General features: G+C 35.9%; 1 long non-coding RNA gene across 1 annotated transcript in view; it reads left to right on the top strand.

Annotated features, from left to right (window-relative positions):
- LOC129001091 (uncharacterized) overlaps nucleotides 1–21,199 on the top strand; it is a 198,320-nt gene that overhangs the window by 13,820 nt on the left and 163,301 nt on the right. The gene's annotated exons all lie outside the window — the stretch shown is intronic.

Genomic DNA, 21,199 nt, shown 5'->3' on the forward strand with positions numbered 1-21,199 from the left:
AACAAATAAGTGGAGAGTAAGCCTTTGTTTGCCCCGAGCGGTCAGTTGTCTTGCCCCTTCCCCGCCCACCCCTGCAGATCAATATACAGAATAAGAGATGGACCTATCTGACCGTCTGGTGATAATAAGTGACGCACGCGCGAGCCGACACACTCACGCACACCGGAGATATGTGCGGTCGTCACACGCACGCACACCGGAGATATCTGCGGCCGTCACACGCACGCACATCGGAGATATCCGCGGTAGTCGCACGCACGCACACCGGAGATATCCGCGGTCGTCACACGCACGCACACCGGAGATATCTGCGGCCGTCACACGCACGCACATCGGAGATATCCGCGGTAGTCGCACGCACGCACACCGGAGATATCCGCGGTCGTCACACGCACGCACACCGGAGATATCCGCGGTCGTCACACGCACGCACATCGGAGATATCCGCGGTCGTCGCACGCACGCACACGGACGATATGTGCTGTCGTAAGCAATGGTTACGGTTTATAAGATGAGAGACAGACAATGATTGAGTTCACGTGTATACATGGACTTTTTACTAGAAAAACTTATAATTAGATGAAAATGTAAGTTTAGGAATATGGAATACATTATGGTAAATGGAATATTACATGGAAAATTTAAAGGTTAATTGGATATAGTCTCTACTCCCCCGACGATCACACAAATTGAGGGAAAATTACCTACGTTGTTTATAAAGATACATGGTTAGCTAAGTAGCTATAGTACTCACCTGACAGGCAAAAGGTCGCTGGTTCAATAAAGACAAAAGTCAATAAAGTAGCTATTTAATTGGTCTTTTATGATTGGGCCTTTAATAATTGACTGCGACTTAAGAAACATCTGACATTAGTCAATCAAAGCTACACAGATCATAATCGCTCCATTCAATACCCATCTGCATTCATATGAAACTTAAAATTGCACCTAGGTGTGCGTTGCTGTCTAAGTAATCTCTCTAAGTAATCTCTCTAAGTAATTTAAAATAAAGCTAAATAGGTAGCTGATTCGTAAGGGTCACATATTTATGTTACTCGCCTTTGGTTAGTGCTGTACCGCAAAGCATTATTCCTATCCCACAAGTCATACGTAATAAGGGTGTACAATAAGTGATCTTTGTCTTCAATGATTGGTTTTGTTAAAGAGTTAAAATTTTAAAGTTAAAGAGTTAAGAGTTAAAATTTTAGTAATAATAAATAAATGAAAAATAAATATTTGATTTTCACATTCACCTGACTTGGTTGCCGAATTATTATAGAGCTCGCTATTATGCCCGAAGAGAGCTGGAGTTACCTAAAACACTGTGATTGAACCCAGTTGAAATGTGTAATAGGACTTGTTAAGACAACTTTATCAACAGGTTAACGTTGATTTGGATTTTTGTATGATAAAATACGTAAAAGTGATTCTGGCAAAAAAATACACGAAGTAAAAACAAATGCACACCAAAGTAATACCAGCTTTATTGGATAAGTGTTAAAGGTAGTTTCATAATCAGTATAGACCAAAATAAATATGTAGCTAAATCCACTACTCAATATGAATAAAGGAAATCAAGCGTATTTCCTAACAACCAAAACCTTATATTGAAACAACAATACAAACACATAATAAATAACGACGTTTGAAAACAACAATTAATTAAACTGTAGTATATATCAATAACCATACATTATAATTAATTACAAATTAATCATTCTATAAAATAAAAATAGGAAAACTGTAGGGATTTTTGTGTAGTCAGGTACTTTTGTTGGTGCAAAGTTCACCAAGAAACACCCGACATCTCACAAAACATTTTGACAGAATCAACAAAATCTGAAAATCGCGCACGTCCATGATTCTTTACAAACTCGGAAGAAAAGCACAAAGTGACCGGCGTTACAATAAGAAGGAGCTTGTAAAGAATGATCCCGGATGACATATACCCGACAGCGAGACGATTGAATAAACCAATACAAGTATCGACAAAGTGCATTAAGGAAGTGGAGCCCCCTGGGTCCTAGCAGAGGGGGGGGGGGGGGGCTCAAACCTGGACAAATACAGACCAGCTCGGTGAATATTTCAGTCCGGCCTGATTTGCAGTGTATTCACCGACGTCGAGCGATTCCTCTTGTTTATGTCTACATGAATACGTCATGCGTTACGTAGATATTGACCGCCCTCCCTCCCCCTCAAAACTTCCGTGTCGTTTGTTTTACTTGTCACGTTTTACAAATTGCGTTTCGCTGCCCGAGTATTTTATTATTAAAGGCCGCGGATATGTCCCCGGTTACGAGGGATTGGTAGGTATTTTGGACTGGTGTGATTGTATTTATGTTTTACTAACGAAAAATATTTCCCTTAAGGAAAAATACTAGATTGCATTCTTGAAAGGATTAGCTAAAAAGAGGCTAAAATGTAATCACTGCTACGAATCGTCATATAACATGAAACAGCTTCTTACAATTCACTAATGGTGATAAGAGATTTCCGTTCTCATTCACAAACTCATCTGTGGAAGGATGCAGTTTGAAAAATTAAAATACTTCACTAATTTTAGAAAATACATATATTGTATCGTAACTATGACTCTTATGAATCGCATAACACTTCACCATAAACACTTCATACCATATGCTTGTTTGATGATTACAATTTTCAAGACTAAAAGGATCTAACAATATCTCCGATTTTCCTTGACCACGAGAATCCTAACGATTAAAGTCTTCTTGTTGGCCGTAAAAAAAGTAGCCACTTCACGACAAAAAGTAATTAACCCGTGTTTGCTTCCCAAGACAATATAGTTAACATTTTTAAAGGAATGTTTGAAATGTATAAAATGTTATATACATTTTATCTACCAAACAAAAACCCACGATTACATTATAAACTAAATACAAAATTGCTTAATAATCTCCTTTTTACCACACTTATACTTTACATGATTACATCGCAAATCTCTGGAAGATCACTATCTTAAAATACTGAATCGCCCCAAAAGGATTCGTTACATTAGTTAAAACCACATGGACCAGGAGTAGTGTTTCAGCCCAGAAGGTATCAGCAACCATCAAGAGTACTATATTATAACAAGGATCAATAACAAATAAGAGTGGTAAAGCACAGCAAGAATCAGGAGTAGTGTTACAGCACATCATGAACCAGGATCAAGCAAGAGTGTGTCACCAAACAGCAATGATCATTAACAAAATGATTATAGTATTACAGCAAAGAAAGGATCAGGAACCAATAATAGTGTTACAGCACAGCAATTATCAGGTACCAATAATAGTGTTAGGTACAACCTACAACACACCAAAGATCAGGAACCAATAATAATGTTACAGCACAGCAAGAATCAGGAACCAATAGTAGTGTTACAGCACAGCAATGATCAGGAACCAATAATAGTGTTACAGCACAGCAATGATCAGGAACAAATAATAGTGTTAGTTACAGCACACCAAAGATCAGGAACCATAATAATGTTACAGCACAGCAAGAATCAGGAACCAATACTAGTGTCACAGCACAGCAATGATCAGGAACAAATAATAGAGTTACAGCACAACGATGATCGGGGACCATAACATAATGTTAACATTATGTCGGGGGCTGTAACATAATGTTGAACAGCATCATGTTACAGGACTTCTATAATCAGGAACGAATAATAGTGTTGCAGCACACCAATGATCAGGAAACAATAATAGTGTTACAGCACATCATAGATCAGGAACCAATAATAGTGTTACGAAACAACAATGATCAGGAACCAATAATAGTGTTACAGCACACTATAGATCAGGAACCAATAATAGTGTTACGAAACAACAATGATCAGGAACCAATAATAGTGTTACAGCACACTATAGATCAGGAACCAATAATAGTGTTACGAAACAACAATGATCAGGAACCAATAATAGTGTTGCAGCACACCAATGATCAGGAACAATAATAATGTTACAACACAGTAATGCTCAGGAACCAATGATAGGGTTACAGCACAACGAAGATCAGGAACCAATGCTAAGGAATCAGTAACAAATAATAGTGTTACGGCAAGGATCAGGAACCAATAATAGTGTTACAGCACAGCAAGGATCAGGAACCAATAATACACCGACCACTGACCAGCAGGAATCGTCGCAATATCGATGGCAATTACAACACAGTCAACATCGTGGCCATCAAACCTTATTGTATTGTGGACACCTCCTTTATATAGACCTTCCCTTATTGATCCTGGACAATCCCTTCGTTTTTCTCCACGAGTCTCCGTTGATGAAATGTTTTGTCCGAAAAGTGATTGAGCTGTACAATAGTTTTGTTTTATCCGGTTCCTTGTGGGGAGTGTGTCGAATGGAGCTTTTTGACGATGGAAAAGGAGATGTTTCAGGGGCAGGGGAGTTTTTGAGCTGTGTTGGGTACGGATTAAAGTATAACAACTCAAGTTTAAGGACTGTGTATAAGACACTTGCTCTGTGTCATTAACTTATATAGAGTGTTCTTTATCGAATACATTTAAAGGGGGGGGGGGGATCTCTAGTACTGTGAAAGCTATCCTCATCCGATGGAGGAACCCTGTATTTGTGGAGAAACTGCATTATTTTTTCCATAAATGAGAAAATATGGCTTAGTGTGGGTACAAACCTGATTCACGTCAATATCAAATCACTAAAATCAATAATTGGTAATTAGTGGATTATAAACTAAAGCTGTTCTCTAACATTAACACTTGCGTTGTACTCTATGTAAATTAATTTAATTGCTGCATCCAATTAAACTATTAATTGGTTTTTTATTTTATGAATTTAAGAAAGATAATACATTTTGCCACTGTTGTAGCTTTAATTGATTAGACTCATTTTGGTACTATCCCAAGCAAGGTAGATTTTCGGCCCAGATTCCATTATTGTCATCGAGCTATTAAATTAATTATGCTGTTTCACAAAAGGCCGACGTAAGATAAGAGAAAGACCAGGTTTTGCACGGAGGTTACCTAAAAAATAAAAATACCAACTTCGTTAAAATACATAGTAAACCCATATTTGATACTTTATAGCTGCACTGCTATTTTACAAATGGATCATTCATCACTTTGCGTCACAAAAAATACGTTGACAAAAGCTATAGTTTCTTTTGGCACTCGACTTTGTGATAATGAAGTTACTATCACTACCGATATGTATCGAACTCCATTGTACAGGAATGATAAGGGCGACGTCAGCTTGCCTTACAACACTTATTTATGTCACACCGTTGTACAATGTACTGTCCAGCGTCCGGCGACAAGACTTGTGTTTTTGCCGTGATATATTCGACGCCGAGTGGCGACCTGAGTCCTCATCAATTGTAGAGGGTGGAACACCTTCAGAATACAAGAGGGCTGCTTATGAAACAACGTTGATAAATCCGGCGAAATACCAATGAAAAGAGCCGTTTGGTGAACATTGCGGCGAGGGAGGGAGGGGTGTATACATTCCCTTTATATTATACCTCGCTTTCCCGAGTTTGGAGAAGAAAGCACTTTCATAAATCTGTTTCCCGAGATATATCGTCGGCACAATTTCCTGCCGGCCATTAAGGCGTTCGCGCTCAGGTCTGCGATGACGATACGAAGAGATTACCGGGTTTTATTGCGCCAGAATATCAGGTTGCGCGGCGCAATTTATGTTTATGTGCGCCAGATATGGCGGAATGGATCGCTACCCCTCGCGTACAACCCATCCCCTGATTTGACATTTTCATGCATATTTAGTCCAGATTCCCTTCTTTAAAGAATCGCTCCAGCTCTTCTTATTTAGTGTCTTTTTCCCTTTCGGATTAGGAATTTACGTTTTATTTAAACTGCGTTTGGCAAATGAATTGAAAGTGTTACACAATCGGGTTTATAGATATTTAAGAATGGGTATTGTGTCAAATTGTGTTGAAACTTTCAACTTGACATTTGAAATGTTATTACTTTTACAAATTATTTTTATTAAAAACATAGCTTTATAGCATAGCAGCGTTTTTAATTTTGATCTTGTGATTTTTTTATGTATGAATGTCCATCTATTTGCAATGTATATTTTATGAGGCGAAAAAAATTCACTATTTGAGTGATAAGCATTTGTGTGCTGCTAGTCTTCAGTGTGAGGGTGACAGGTTCAGTCCCTGGCATGTTCCCAATAAATGGAGGGTTCCGACTTCTCTGAATTAAAAGCGTTGGGGTTCTAGTTTACTAAGTGCCACTGGATGAAAAAAAGATAAAAGAAAAAATAGTTTTCAATAATTAACATGCAATATTATTGTAGCAGGTTTGTTATTTACTGTTAATGTATTGCAAAAGTTAATTACTAATATAACATTAAATACTCGGAGAGGTTATACTATCCTTTACATTGTCTTGAAAATGATGACTCATTATATATGAATATAATATTTATATGAAAATATATCTAAATTATATAACCTGTAAGTAACTACAAAACACAGCAACAAGTTTTACACGGTTCGGAATTTGATCCAACCCTTGTCCGAAAGACCTGATTAAATTCCAACAATTTAACCGATCGTGTTTTCTCCCTGGCTTCAATAAAGGTCCAGAAATAGCCACAAGGAAAGATTAAAGGCCCGACAGGGCAAAGGAATTATTGAAAATTGGCGTAATACAAGTTGACGTCGCGTGCTGTCGGACAATTTGGGTCTGGGGGTCGTTGTGGGGGGGGGGGTTGTAGGGGGGGGGAGTTTTATTAATCGCGTGTCCGTAACTACATAATAGAGAACATGGTCTAGATTGGCAATCGGGCGGTCTAGTGACAGTTGGTGGCAATAATCACATGAATACTGCATGAAGCGTTCTGGAGACAAGTGGAGACCTACGACCTTGACAGAGGTCGAGCGGAGCGACAGAACCGCGGGAAATTAATATCTAGAGCAGATTATGGTGGGGAATCGAACCAAAGGGGGATGTTTAGGTGAATTGGTAGGGTTGTGTGTGATACATAAAAATTACTGATGTATTTCTTATTTTATTGCACCCTCTTAACCTCGAATTTGCTTGTCCACATGGGTTCCTATACGTGAAACGACAGCCAAGGAAATTTGGAACGCATCAAGCAAAATATGGGGGGAATGGGAGAACAAAATAATGAAACTGTACTAAATTTTAGTGGTGTTACCAGAACGCAAACCCATGCTATCATCACAAAAGACAAACTCTTTACTGAAATATTCATTGAGATCATTCATACGTCAACTGTCATTACTGCTGGAGATCCGTAGCACAGACAATCAGAGCCACCAACATAATAGTGTAGCGTAAATAATGTAAGTTTTATACACACTCTAGAATATTGATCTTTACCAGCTCAGGGGCAAACCACAACAATGAGTACACTCTAGAAGTTGATGGAGTGGTAAGCACATACTTATAAAATACAGTGTAGCTCATCAACGTCACAAATGATCTGTGTTTTACAAAGTTATAACACAATGTTTTGAGCACGATATTTCGGTAAGCGTTGATTTACATGAAAAGGGGAAATTGAATAGATTACGTTATTCTATATAAAAATAGATAAGCTAAGTAAAATATAAGTATCATTCATTTTTATTTTGAAACGTTTAAGGAGCCTTACACAACTACAAAATATTATTTGTATGCTATGCTAATACAGATATATGGATTTTAGAAGTTACTGTACCAAGACGTTGTACCAGTTACAAATGGATTATCGATCCAGTGAACAACCTACAGCTCGATTAGTCGAATCGACAGATTAGCCAAGTCCTTAATGATGTTATTGCAGCGGCTGGTGGAGGGGGGGGGGGTTCTGACCAAGACAGCATCATACTTCACCCCCCCCCCCTTACCCCACCCTCTCGTTAGGGACTTTCAATCAGCAATGCCAGCGCCAGAGGGGAGAGGTCACTTTTAATAGCTCCATTTATGTCTCGGTTATAAATTTTCTGACGGTAATCAAGAACCTTAGGGTTCTTGGGAGGGTTCTTAGACAAATCCTCAGGTCGCTGCCGCGGACAGTGCGATACACCCCCCTCCAAAACACCTTAATTTACCCTCCAAAATATCCCCCTATGAAACAAACGGGGCGTTACCTCTAATTTAAAGCCCCGAGATAAAAAGATTTCTGAAGAAAGGAAATAGCGAAATATAAAGAAAGATTCAGTGCGAGGCGGGCTGAGTTTATGTTTATTAGATTTCGCGCTCTCGGTTAACTTAAGTAAAGGGGAATTTATCCGCGATATTTATCCGGAGGAACGACCCAAGCCAAACTACTTTCCTCTTGTCTTCGTTATGCTCTGAATGCTGCTTGCCGGTTGAGAACTGCCTTCAGTGGTATAGCAAGGGAGGGGGAGTCATGAAAGCTAGGTGCACGTCCTCATCAGATGAAAACTGTTTTCTGTAAATCATGAAATTTTAATCTGCCATTGTAATATATTTATACAGTATGAGTTCTCCATCAAGCCTCCAAATATAATTGAGGCTGTAGAATCCTTTTGTACAATGTAATGATGTAAATTATGTGTTAAAAATATCTAAGGTAAACCAAAATAGCATCTCCATTCATGACGCTAGTCATTCAACTAATCAATTCTTTATAGCGAAACTCTTAAGTGCGTACATCATGTTGTATATAAATGCATGGCGAGTGTAGAATGTTGTGAGATCACGCTTTTGGCTTTTTATCTGATTAAGATAATCTATTTATTGAGTCCAGACCAATGATCTGGTTTTGAACCTCTAAAGGCCAAGTCACACCGAGCTCGCTCCCGCGGCGGGAGCGGATTTAGAAAAATCGCTCACCATGTTATCAAATGTGCCAGGTCACACCGCACTACCGCGCGCCTGCGGGTAATCGAATTTTTTTAGACTACCGCAGCGGGAGTTTGTCTGGCGCATGCGCAAAGGGTCATCTCGAATGGGCAAGCTATAAAGTTTAAAAGTAATACAGATTAATACAGTTTGAAAGTAAATTTAACATGTTTCTTTTTTTCATGGTGAGGTAGCCTCTGGATCACTAAATTTAAGCTAAAAAGTTTTAAGTTACCTGGCTTCGTCAAGTGACGAAGCCAGGTAACTTAAAACTTTTTAGATGTTTCTTTTGTTTGATGATGTATGTTGTTTTGTATTATCTTCGTAGTATGTTAATCACCAGAAAAAATAATTTTTGTTTACCATACAAAAATATTGTTTTCAGTAAAAATTTATTGTTTCCTATCAATTTTTTAATATTGTCGACGTAAACAAACATTTTTTTATTGTTTCATCAACTGTTTCAACTTGCAACAACCAAAACTATACAATCAACGTAAACTTGATTTTTAAATATAAGGTTTTAGCAAACAAATTACATTAGTTTTAAAATGGTCGTCTGTTTTTAAATAAAAAGTAAATAGTCTTTGTAGTGTAGCGAAAAATAACGCTCAAAACACTGAAAGTAGATAATTTATCCTCAATGGTTGAACTTCCAACATAAGGTTCTAATTAAATTTAAAAAATAATTACAGATCACTTTGTAATGTACGCTAACGAAAAAATAAATGCATTCAATGCTTCTTAAACACTTAAAAAACCAGAAAACTTACATGTCATACCAAACAGGTAAAACAGGTAAGATGTGTTTCTTATGTAAAACGTATTGTAATGAAATAATCTCAAAACTCCCGCCGCGGACGCGAACTTTTTGTGTGACATGGCTCGAGGAAAAACGTCCGCGCGCGGTACTCCCGCGGCGGGAGCGGCGGATGTCGGTGTGACATGGCCTTTGCGACTGCCTCCACTCAGGGTCGAACTGGTGACCTTGACTAGATGAGCACTATAACCACTCAGCCACCCAAGCCGTTTAAGTTCAGATTTGCTTCTGGGCATCATATATTTAAATAGCCCAGCCGCAGCAAACCTGCAGACTAAGAGAATTTCCATTTACCGGGCTTTTATACTAAAATATTCTCCTAAAATTGTCAGATTTATTTCCAATTTAAATAAGATTAATTTTAATGAGTACTTAGGTTTGCTGCTACAGGGAAAGTATTGATGTGTGTGTTTTTTTTATTGAAATGTTGAAAGCTTAGAATGAAATTTAAAAAATTCCAAATTTAATTAAAATATGTCCATAAACAAGCAAACTACAACAGGTTTTCTTATCCTCCATAAGAATAACATGGCGATTTATAATATTATTTACAATTGTTTTTTAATTATCTCCGTAGCTGTTAGGCATACAACAACGCTTCAATATACAAAATTATTTTTGTTTAGCTCTTCAAAATGATTTGAAAAGAAATTGTGAAATTTTGTGTTTTTATTGTCAAAAATGGGAAAACCAATTTTTACCCCCATAAACTCCCGTTCCTATAGTCCAATCATGCTGGTGCGAACTCGTTTGAATAAAAGTAGGTTTACATGTTTGTACATGAACGTTTGTATATGAATTTGAACGGAGGGTGATTTTGGCCTATGGGGACCTCAAAACGAAAAAATAATCTGTCCCTGGTCTTACATGACACCTACGGTAATAACTTATTCCCTATATGGGAAATTCGCTAAAATCACAACGATTGGGAAATAATGTGCATTTAAAACTAATAAATGCAATAAATAATTTGTTTGTGCCTCATTAAGGTTTGACTACCATTAGACAATACGGGAAAATCCAATTTTTATCCTAATGGTTTCTAGAAAATAATAACATATTTATAGTTTAGAACACTGTAAATTATGTAACACATAACCGACGCTACGACTATTTACTATACATTTTTTGTTCCATAAACAATAAATTGTTTCCCAAACTATTTTTAAGTTTAGCGAAACCTCTTTAAATTATAAAGATAGCAGCTACGTTAAAATTCAAAATGACAAATTATCCTATCCGTCGTGAATGTTTTAGAAAAGCTAAAAATGTTACAAAAACAGTTTAGTGGCCAGGTAAAATGAAGTTTTCAGACGCGAATGCGTATGTCATATGAGTGAAGACAAGATGACAGACTTAGCGTTGGTCGTTAAATCATGTAGAAGACACCTCGGCCATTCATTTTATTTATACAAGCTGGTCATAGCCCATTACTCATCCTGGGTATTTTTGAACGCCTTGGGGAATTTCGATTACTCAATTTTAGCACTCGACGACTTATTTTTCATGTGCAATTCGTTAACTTAAAAATTTGAACAGCGACTGAATCAACTAGGCTGTTGTTTTACACATCCATTATCCCAGTTAACATATTTACTTATGTCCTTGTATTTCCTTGAGCTATGACTCGTTGAAGGCTGTAGTTTTCACGAGGGTAAGAATAAGAATAAGAATATATTTAATTCCAAAATTACAAATTACAAAATTACAATCGTGGCTGTAAAGCAACGTAGAAAGGAAAAAATCCCCACAAAGACTGTACATCTGCGTGTGGGGAGAAAACTGCGTGTAAGGTAGTTCGAAGTAAATTTTGATTGTTCGTATCATTAGATGAAATACCAAATCAGTGTTTGCAAGGACGTTCTTTATTTCTATGAACTTCCTATATAAATATGGAATGCCTACGTTAGTTCCCAAAGTCAAATGAACCGTATTCAACTATATCGTGCAGCAAATGTTCATCAAAATCTAAGGAGCTTATTTTTTCCATGCGTATTTGTTTCCTTATTTATATATTTTTTAACAATTGTTCTTAGATACAAAAATTGTGCATATATTATTTTCACATTTCATTGCATACCTTACAAGAGTCGTATTAGTATATTTCAAATATGCATTGTACTAATAAAAAAATGTAGCAGAATTTACATTATTTCTTACTACACAGACAACGGTTTAGCTTTTCACCGGTTGCAACGGGTCTGTTTAAAGCTACAACTGTTACGGAACTTTTGTCGTAACTGAACTATTATGTGAAAGAGTCTAGAGCTACAAAGACATGAGTGCTTGTAACTTTTACTACTTTGGTTTACTACTTTTACAGCCGACTTTTGACCCCATGAAAACGCTTCAAGTCTAGCTTCTAATACGATGTAATAACTATGTGCTAAAAACTTTAAACATTTTTATCATATCTGTACAGTGTTTTTAAAACAAAAAATGCTCATAATTGTGTTATTAATCCATTCAAGCTAACTAGTGAATACACGGAGTAAAATAGAAAACTAAAGAAAACCCATGGAGATGATGAGGAAAATCGCAGCACTAGTAAAGCCATTGATTATAGAAAATATGTAACTAATCAATGACAAAAGCTGCTTTCCACAGTAGCTTTAACATACTTTCTATTTGAACTACTAGACCTACCCTTAACATTTATCTTTATCATCTAGTCGTAAAGTAGATAAGGATTTGTGCATTGTTCTGGTCGAGTACAGCAAGCACTAATTCACATGGGCTGAAATTTGTCATACAGCTTTTTAAACCCGCCAAACATTTAGGCCTGTTTATGAGCTTAGCCCCCTTTCGGAAAGTCACTAAGTTTACATACCTACAAAGCTATTGATTCTACTCTAATGATCATTTTATAAAGAATACTTTTATGTTCAAATTTAGTTTCGTTTCTTTGATAAATGGCAGGTGTGTAACTTTTCTCTCAAGTACAATAACTGCTAGTTTAAAGTACAACAGAGTTGTTCTCTTCTGAACTTTGGATAAAGCAACTACTAGTACTACTTAGTACTGTACATAAATAGAAAAAAATGAAGGCGTAAACCTCACTAATTTGAACACCCATCAATTCGGGGTTTCCTTAATCCGGTCAGTTTTTTAACATCAGTTCCAAATTGGACAAGTAAGGTTGAAATTCCCCACTGTAAATTACGTAGGCCTAGTTTTATACTGTTTTGAAAATAATCTATTGAAGGTTTTATTTCTGTGGAAACACCCAGAAATATCACTATAGATCTTCAAATAACTTTGGCCACTTCAATTTATACTTTCAGTAATCCGGATAGTTTGGACCCCCAACTAGTAGGGATTTTGGATGAGACTCCTAATTTAGAAGGTGTTTACTCTAGTTCTATAATTACAATTGGTCAGGTTATTCTCTTCTACGTTCTCATGCCGTTGCGAAGAACCCGTAAAGAGACTACTACATGAAATATATAAATTAAAGCACTATTCTTCTAAATTTGGAATTTGAACTGATGGTACAGTTTCAAAAACAGACTGGCTTTGCTTGTGACAGAACTATGACACACGTTTGTGACAAACTGGCTGCTATGACACACAACTATGACACACGGCCAGCATAATGAGGACGACATCAGACGGACAAATCGGCCGCATAATTAAACGGAAATAAACGGCAATAAAACATATTCTGGAGGAATTTATGTGACACATACAAGCGGTTTTGAAAAATGGAACGACGCCGCGAATATCACGTTATAAACAGCCTTGGCTAATTGGATCTGTAGAATGTTGTGAATGTGTTATCATCATCGGTGATTTGTGAGAAGCAGTTTTGTGTTATGTTTTATGAAAAGTGGGCGGAGAGTAGTTTTGACTGTTTGTGTTGGTAATATGATTTAGCATATAAGAGTGAGACCTATCGTGTAGGGTTATATTAGGTAAGGAAAATACAGGTTGACATTTGAGTTAGTTATAATGTAATAATAGTTATTCGAGTAATAATTTTTTTTGTAATAATGGTAGAAAAAAAAACTAGTCGCAGTCATTCGGAAATTTGTCCTAAAAAGTAAAATTTATATACGATTATTTTATGTTTTCGGTCAGCGAATGTTTTTTCATAAATTTTAAGATCTTGTTGTCAGGATAAAATCGTCGAAATTTTAATTACTAACTAAACAAATGTTATTTATTTAAACCTCAAAGGCAAAACCTATCAGTCGTACATGGTGTTTAGATAGATATTATAAGTAAAACTCGAATGTATTAGGTAGCCTTACTTAATCAAGCATTCTTCTTAACCATGTTTACAATTTCAAACCCTGCTATAATTTAAACAGTGAAACCGTCATCGTAAAGGTATGAATAATGATATTTCTTTTCACTGGTGAGTTACTGTTATGAGAAAACAAATATGGCTACAAAAGGAAGATTTTTTTAAAGATTAAGGGAATTGTTTCATAAATAATGTTATTTGAGATCCCCGGACTAACAGTGAGTTCAGAAAAAATTGAATAAATTGATCAAATCACTATCAAGTATCACAAATATTCTTTTAAATAATGAGTTAGTAAAGTGATACATTATTATCTGAAATAGTTTGGCCTTATTAAGATGATAACTTAGGATCTTGTATGACATTACTCTAAATTAACCATTTAGTAACTGACACGAGTATATTTGATAAATGATTGATAATAAATTTCAAACTAGCCTTATAATTAGTTGTTACTTTTTTAAACAATCAAAAATGTAACAGAGATATACAAAGAAGGAAAAAACACTAATACTTAATGTGAAATTTTCTTTTATTTTTAACATCAAGAAATCATGGAATCACAATTATATCAAACATATTGATTCGTATTTGTTTTGTTTTCTCTTTGGAGGGTGGAAAATTAAAGGTTTTAGTAGTATTAATCACGCTTACAAATTTTATTGAAAATATTTCTATCTACAGGAATTAAGTCACTTACAACAAAACAAACATCAACAGAAAGTTAAAACAAAACCTTGTAAATTACGAATTCCAACCATAGACGAAGTAAAACATTCTGCAGACTAAAAACACGTGTAATTGGACAAGACATCGACACAATAAACAATACAACAAACTCAGGGTGGTCCAACGCTGGGTGACAGACAACAATGCAATCAGCTGACTGCTACATTAGTCAGCTGTTATGAGACATCACCGTGGCATAATATTTTGACACGTCGCCGCTGTCATATTAATATCGCCTGGCACTTCGTTGACATTTGTCAACAGCAGAGGAGGGGTAGAGTAAATACATCGCTTCATTTACCAGCAATATTAGTCTCACGGATCTCAAAATATTGCTTTAGTATTTCCCTCGTGTTTGTGCAAAAATTGTGGCTTTATGGTTTATTAAGGATGAATAGCAGTTGTAAGGTAAGTTGAAGAGGTGTCTTTGGTAAAGGAGGTTTTTGCCCACGATGTTATGGTTGATGGTTGATTTAATAATCGTGAAAGCTAGTTAATATTTCCAAACTCTTAGTTACAAAATCGCAGTACATGCAATACAATCTATTTGGTTATAGATAGGTTTTCCGTGTTAGGAACAAACAGTAATCATACAAAACTATTTTATTAAAATTATGTGTATTATTTACGATACAATTTTATAATTATGTACGTACTGTAATTATTTTTTAACACCATTTCGAAATGTTTGAACTGTCAAGACAGGTTTGATTGTAATATTTTTATTAATTTTCAAAGTCAAAATTACAATGGTTAGTTGTGGATTCACATAGTAAAAATTAAGAATATTACTGTACATGTTTTACATAATTTATTTTTACGATGAATTGTTCAACTCAAAAAAGACAAAGAGCTGCTTAAAAAGGGGAAATTATAGGAAAATTCGAAGTGCAAATGAAACATGAGAAGCCTCGGGTTGATTTAAAAGTCAAATCCAAACTGCGCTTGTAAAAACTTCGCCGCTTTTAAACCACTCTCAATATACTTTTTTACATAAAACGTTGCAAAAATGAAACCTTTCACGTAGATTCGCTTCCGATTCGTTTCGGATTTCATTTCACAGCGGATTGAACATGTAAAGATTTTTTGTAATTGCAACATATTTTACTCTTTTAACATGCTTGAATGAGTACTTTTTGACGTGTACATTACATTCGATAGAGATATGTAATGAATTTAGTGTGTTATGTTAAAAATATTGTACTTTAAATACTAATTGTATCAATGGCGTACGCGACGAGTTTATTTTATTTCCAAGGCAAGAATACGATTTTTTCTACGACCGTAAGTTTGAATTTGTCCTCATATTCTTCAACAGTTTTACGAGCGGGAACGATTCTGGGTCCAGTTAAAATTTTCATTGGAATATCAATTAGATTATTTTTATCTAACAAAACGGTCACACTAGGATTTGTATCTTACCCTAAAAATTCGTAAGTACATGTAAATTACAGAATATTTACCATCAACATAAAAACTAAAAAAGTACAATATACTTTCATCCTCGAAATTGACTCAAATTTTACCACAGCAGTACAAAACATACAAAAATATTTACATACGTAATCTTACTAATATTATAAATGTGAAAGTTTGTGTGTTTGTTTGTTTATTTGTTTGTGAGTTCGAAGTTCAATCACGCACAAACCACTGGACGGATTGGGCTGAAATTTGGCATGATGATAGCTTACATTCCCGATTAACATATAGGCATATTCTTATCTCAAAAATCCTTTCGGGCTCCGCCCCAGTGGTTCTGTAATTCCCCATGTTAACCTTATGAGTATTCATATTTAAAGGGAATTGAAGAACTTAGTCAGCTGTTTCAACTAAAAAAGTTTGTTCTATGATATGGAAAAGCATTAAAAATGTATAAGATTTACCAACAGGGTGCAGCACTATATTTTTTTTGCATTTTATGAAAACAGCTAATCTATATAATTAATACGCTACATGAAACTTTGTCGGTTGAACTCCTCCGCCATTTCTTAACCGATTTTATCCATTGACGTCTCATTGGAAAGAGCGTGTCGCGTAGATTTGCAAACTGGCCTTACATTTTTGAAAAAGTCCCTTGGGCTCTGTCCCAGTGGCTTTGAAAGTTCCCATGTTATCCTTAGGAGGACATAATTGTTTAGCTGTACAGTTTGATCAGCTGTATAATTTAATTGCTTCTATTTATTTTTCAATTCAATGGAACGCATTGATATTTACTATTTGAGTTTGTGTAAACATAACCCCCAAGACGGATCGTGGTTGTATCTTAAATTTGTGTATTTATCGTTGTTTTGTGCCGCTATGACGGATCGTGTTAGCATGATTGTAACTTAAAATTGTGCATTTATCGTTATTTTGTGTACTTATATTTGTTTATTTGTTGTTTTTTTCTTTTAAATGCCTCCGACGTGACGACAACGAAACATAGTTAGGAGGCGTAATCGTGATAACGACCGCAGCTACAGAACAGTGGCACGTAATAGAAAAAAGAAACAAATATAATATATCCAACCCCTACCAGTAGTTGGAACTGCCTCTGTTTGCTCTGTTTTGTGTTGTTGTAAAGTCATAGGCTTAACTGATCACAGTCAGCACCTGACCCTGGACAATCTCAACTATTAGGTTACATGCGCCCTAAAACTCCAAAACGACTTTTCGTGCTCAATTGGCCCTCAATCAATGACCTGTGTTGCCTGTACAGCGAGGCATTTTGAGAATAAGAAAACCGGCCGGAATGCTTTAGGTTTATCAATAACGAAGATACACATGGTCTGAGTTACACACCGGTAATCTTTGAGTTGCCTCTTTTAAACTCATTGTAAAAATAACTGTTATTCGTTTTGAAATAACTCCTGTAATACTTTGCAATTGCTCGAATTCGAGCAACGTGTACACTAGTCTGAACTAAAGCGGCCCACACACTAGCGCGCATGTGCCTTGCGTGGCTTCGTGGTGAGGTGACTGCGAGCGGCTCGTGGCACATGTGCGATTCAATTGGTAACCACACACTAAAGACACATGCGCGCAAACCACCGTCTTTGACGATTCAAATAGGGGGCTATAACAGCAAATTCAACATATATTATATGTTATATTGAAATCATTCTAATAAACTCCTTTGCATCGCCCCCTTGTAATTATTACCTACTATTTGTTTTTCATTTTGGGGTTTTTTTTAACAAAGGAAATTTTTTAAAGTTGCAAGCAAAGTCACTAAAGAATCAAATTTCCCTAAAAAATACATCAGACGTGATTATACTTCAATTGATAGGGCGAGTTATTAGTTGTATGTACTGTATTATGGTTTTTGTGTTTACAATAAGCTTATGGGCCTAAAAGAGTGAGAAATAAGGTATTAAAGAATATGAGGGTTGTATTATTTAATATAAGGGTATAAGGGTCGTATTTAGAGTGTTAGGGTTATAGACTTAGATTTAATTCGTTTAATTAGTTCTAATTGATTGGTTCACATCGATATGAAGCTCTCAAAGAGTTTATTTCAGTCTCCACAAACTTATCGCCACTGTCAGGAAACACCCCCTTGCATTTTGTTATTAATAATTTCTTAATTTCTTTTCTCATTTTTGTTTCTAAAAGTTTACACATTTCACGTCCTAATAACACGTTTGTGATCTATACAGCTCTATAAACTTAGACCAAAACTTTCTTATGTCATTACAGGACATCTTAACCGCAAAACAAAGAAGTTTATAACCTAAAAACAAGGACAAATAAAATACAACACGTGGGGCAGTTAATGTTACACTGTGCCACTCAGGCGCAGACCTTGTATTTCTCGATTTACAGTATATCCAGCTATGGTTAGTACTGCTAGCTTGCGAACATGTGCCTTTGTTTCCCACAGACTGGCGCGCATCATAACAAGCTCGCGCACTTGTGACGATGCTCGAAGGTCCGGCGGCAGGCACCAGGCACCTCGCATGCGCGTCGCGAGCATGGGCACATTTACCCACACATTGAGGCGCATGTGCGTAGAGCTGTTCGCGCGTCACATGTGCGCGCACAAGCGCCCCAGTGTGTGGGCCGCTTAAGCAGCAACAAAAAACTGTGATTCGCAATGAGAACTGTCAAAGTAGGATTGTTTACAGTTATGTTTATGTTTTTAATTTCATGAATAATTTGTGATATTTTGCGAATTGTTGATAATTTATTTTTCTCTATTGTTTAGGTGAAGTGGTAGAACATTATGGCTATGGTAGATGTGTAATATATAGAATACTGTAAAATTAAAAAAGCAAATTTTATCAAACTGTGTCCTCCCTTATTGCAAACGCAAAGCTTGAGTATAACTGCAATAAGCATTTTATACTTTTATTCTAACCCCGTACGAAGGACGGGTACTCTGCTAGTAGTTAAATAAATGAAAAACGCATACTAAAACACTTTTAAAATATTCTAATAGCGTTAAAACATAAGCAACAAAAGAAAATATGTTCAACAAACATCACACTCATTTAATACTCTAACAATATTCAAGTATTCATCATGAAACACGATATTCACATATACAATATGACACTCTGTTACAATATCTGTGCCGCTTCAGAGACAAACGTAACAAAATATGACATTTATGTCGGGCGAGAATTTCATTAGCATTCGTGTAGTTTAACAAAGCTGTAGACAGGTTTGCATATTTCATGTTGCCGCAGTACATTGTGAGAGCGGAAATGCAAATACGTGGCTTACAGTAACATGATCAAAGCTTTCATTTTGTATTCATTTATGCCAAGTCTATTAGCGAATTTCCCTATAGGGAAGTAGTTATTACCGTAGGTCTCACGGTAAGACTTAGGCCCGGGACCGATTTACTTTTTCATTTTGATGTCCCCAGAGGCCAAAAACACCATTCGTTCAAATATATATATATGTGTCCATCCGCACGATAACTTGAGTAATCTTTGTCCGATTTTGATAAAATTTGGTTTTAAGGTGTAAGGCGGGATAAACTTGAATGAGTTCGCGAACCAGCATGATCGGACTATGGGAACGGGGGTTTATGGGGTTTTATGGGGTAAATATAGGGTTTTCCCATTGTTGACCCTAAAAACACAAAATTTCACAATTTCTTTCTAAACCATTTTGTAGAGATAACAAAAAAAATTAGTATATTGAAGCTTTATTATGCGCCTAATTGTTACGGATAAAATTCAAAAAAATTTTAATTTTAAAATTCCCATGTTATTCTTATGGAGAATAAGTCAAGTAGTTTGATTGTTTATGAACATATTTTGATAAAATTTGGAAAATACATTAATTTCTTACTAAACTACAGTACCTTTTAACATTTTACATTTTAAAAAACTTGTTTACCCTCCCTGTTGCAGCAAACCTAAGTACTCGTTAAACTAATTCTGTTTAAATAGGGAACAAATGTGATATTTATAAGGAGACATTTTAGTGTAAATCCAATCAGGCAAATGGAAATTCGCTAAGTCTGCAGGTTTGCTGTGACGGGGGTATTTACATATATTTGCATTGTCATACAATTTTCACTTTAAATTAGCTCAAATTTCCTAATGTGTATCTTGATCGATTTTCATTGTTGATAAAATAAGTGTTTTATCATTTTTTTATTTGTTAGAAAATCGAGGTTGAATTCATTGAAATTTGTTTTATTTTGATTTGAAACTAGCTGGCCCGTCATACGTCGTCCTTTCCTCATGTGGTTGTATGTCAAATGCACGTTCATTTTCAAGATGAGCTCGTTCGCATCGCTCAATCACGTCCTGGTTGAAGTTGGTTCGCTATGCTCACTCACCTTTTGGTTAGAGCTCGTTCGCTACGCTCACTCACCTTTTGGTTAGAGCTCGTTCGCTATGCTCACTCGCCTCCAGGTTGACATGAGTTAGCTAATGTAAAGGCAATTGTTTTAAATATTAAAAATCAAATAACTGTTGGATGGATTATAAATTTCCTTACATAAAACCTGCCACTGGCACTAAGGAACACAACAAAAAGGAAACATCCAATTCGGTGCATTAATTCTCGAATTATGGAATACCTTATACAAATTTCAACAGTATCGCAATTTAAGTACGGAATATAACTCAAAACCACTAGAACTGTTTATAAAACCCGTCGTCTTAGTAAGAAGATATAAAACCGCTGAAAATGAAACACCAGCCTATTTAAAAGTCAAATCGGAGTGACGGTCTTGTAAAAACTTGCGCAATTCTGAAAGGAGCTCTCAATATTCTTTCAAATAAAAAGAACTTTTCATGTAGATTCTGCGGTTCGTTTGAATTCTAAGTTACTTTGATTCATTTCCACTGCAGAATTAATCTGCGACATTTTTAAAAGTGTTGCCAATTTCAACTTCCCCTTCTTCAGTGCTTACCATTCAGTGGGTTTTAATTTGAAATTCCAATATCTAGAAATTATTTTGATTCAGAAAACTCCTTAAAAATTAATTTCTCTTTTGAAAGTAACAAGCACGTGTCTATCTGTTATACACTACCAAAATTTTATGAAGTTAGGTAAAACACCATTAACGAATTATGTACAAATCTAAGAGATGCTTTGGACTTAGTTGTGAATAGTTTTGCAGTATTCA

The sequence above is a fragment of the Macrosteles quadrilineatus genome, unplaced genomic scaffold (genome assembly GCF_028750875.1).
Source record: "Macrosteles quadrilineatus isolate MER2022 unplaced genomic scaffold, UCM_ALF_1.0 Scaffold_8__2_contigs__length_117827958, whole genome shotgun sequence".
In the NCBI taxonomy this organism is placed as follows: domain Eukaryota; kingdom Metazoa; phylum Arthropoda; class Insecta; order Hemiptera; family Cicadellidae; genus Macrosteles; species Macrosteles quadrilineatus.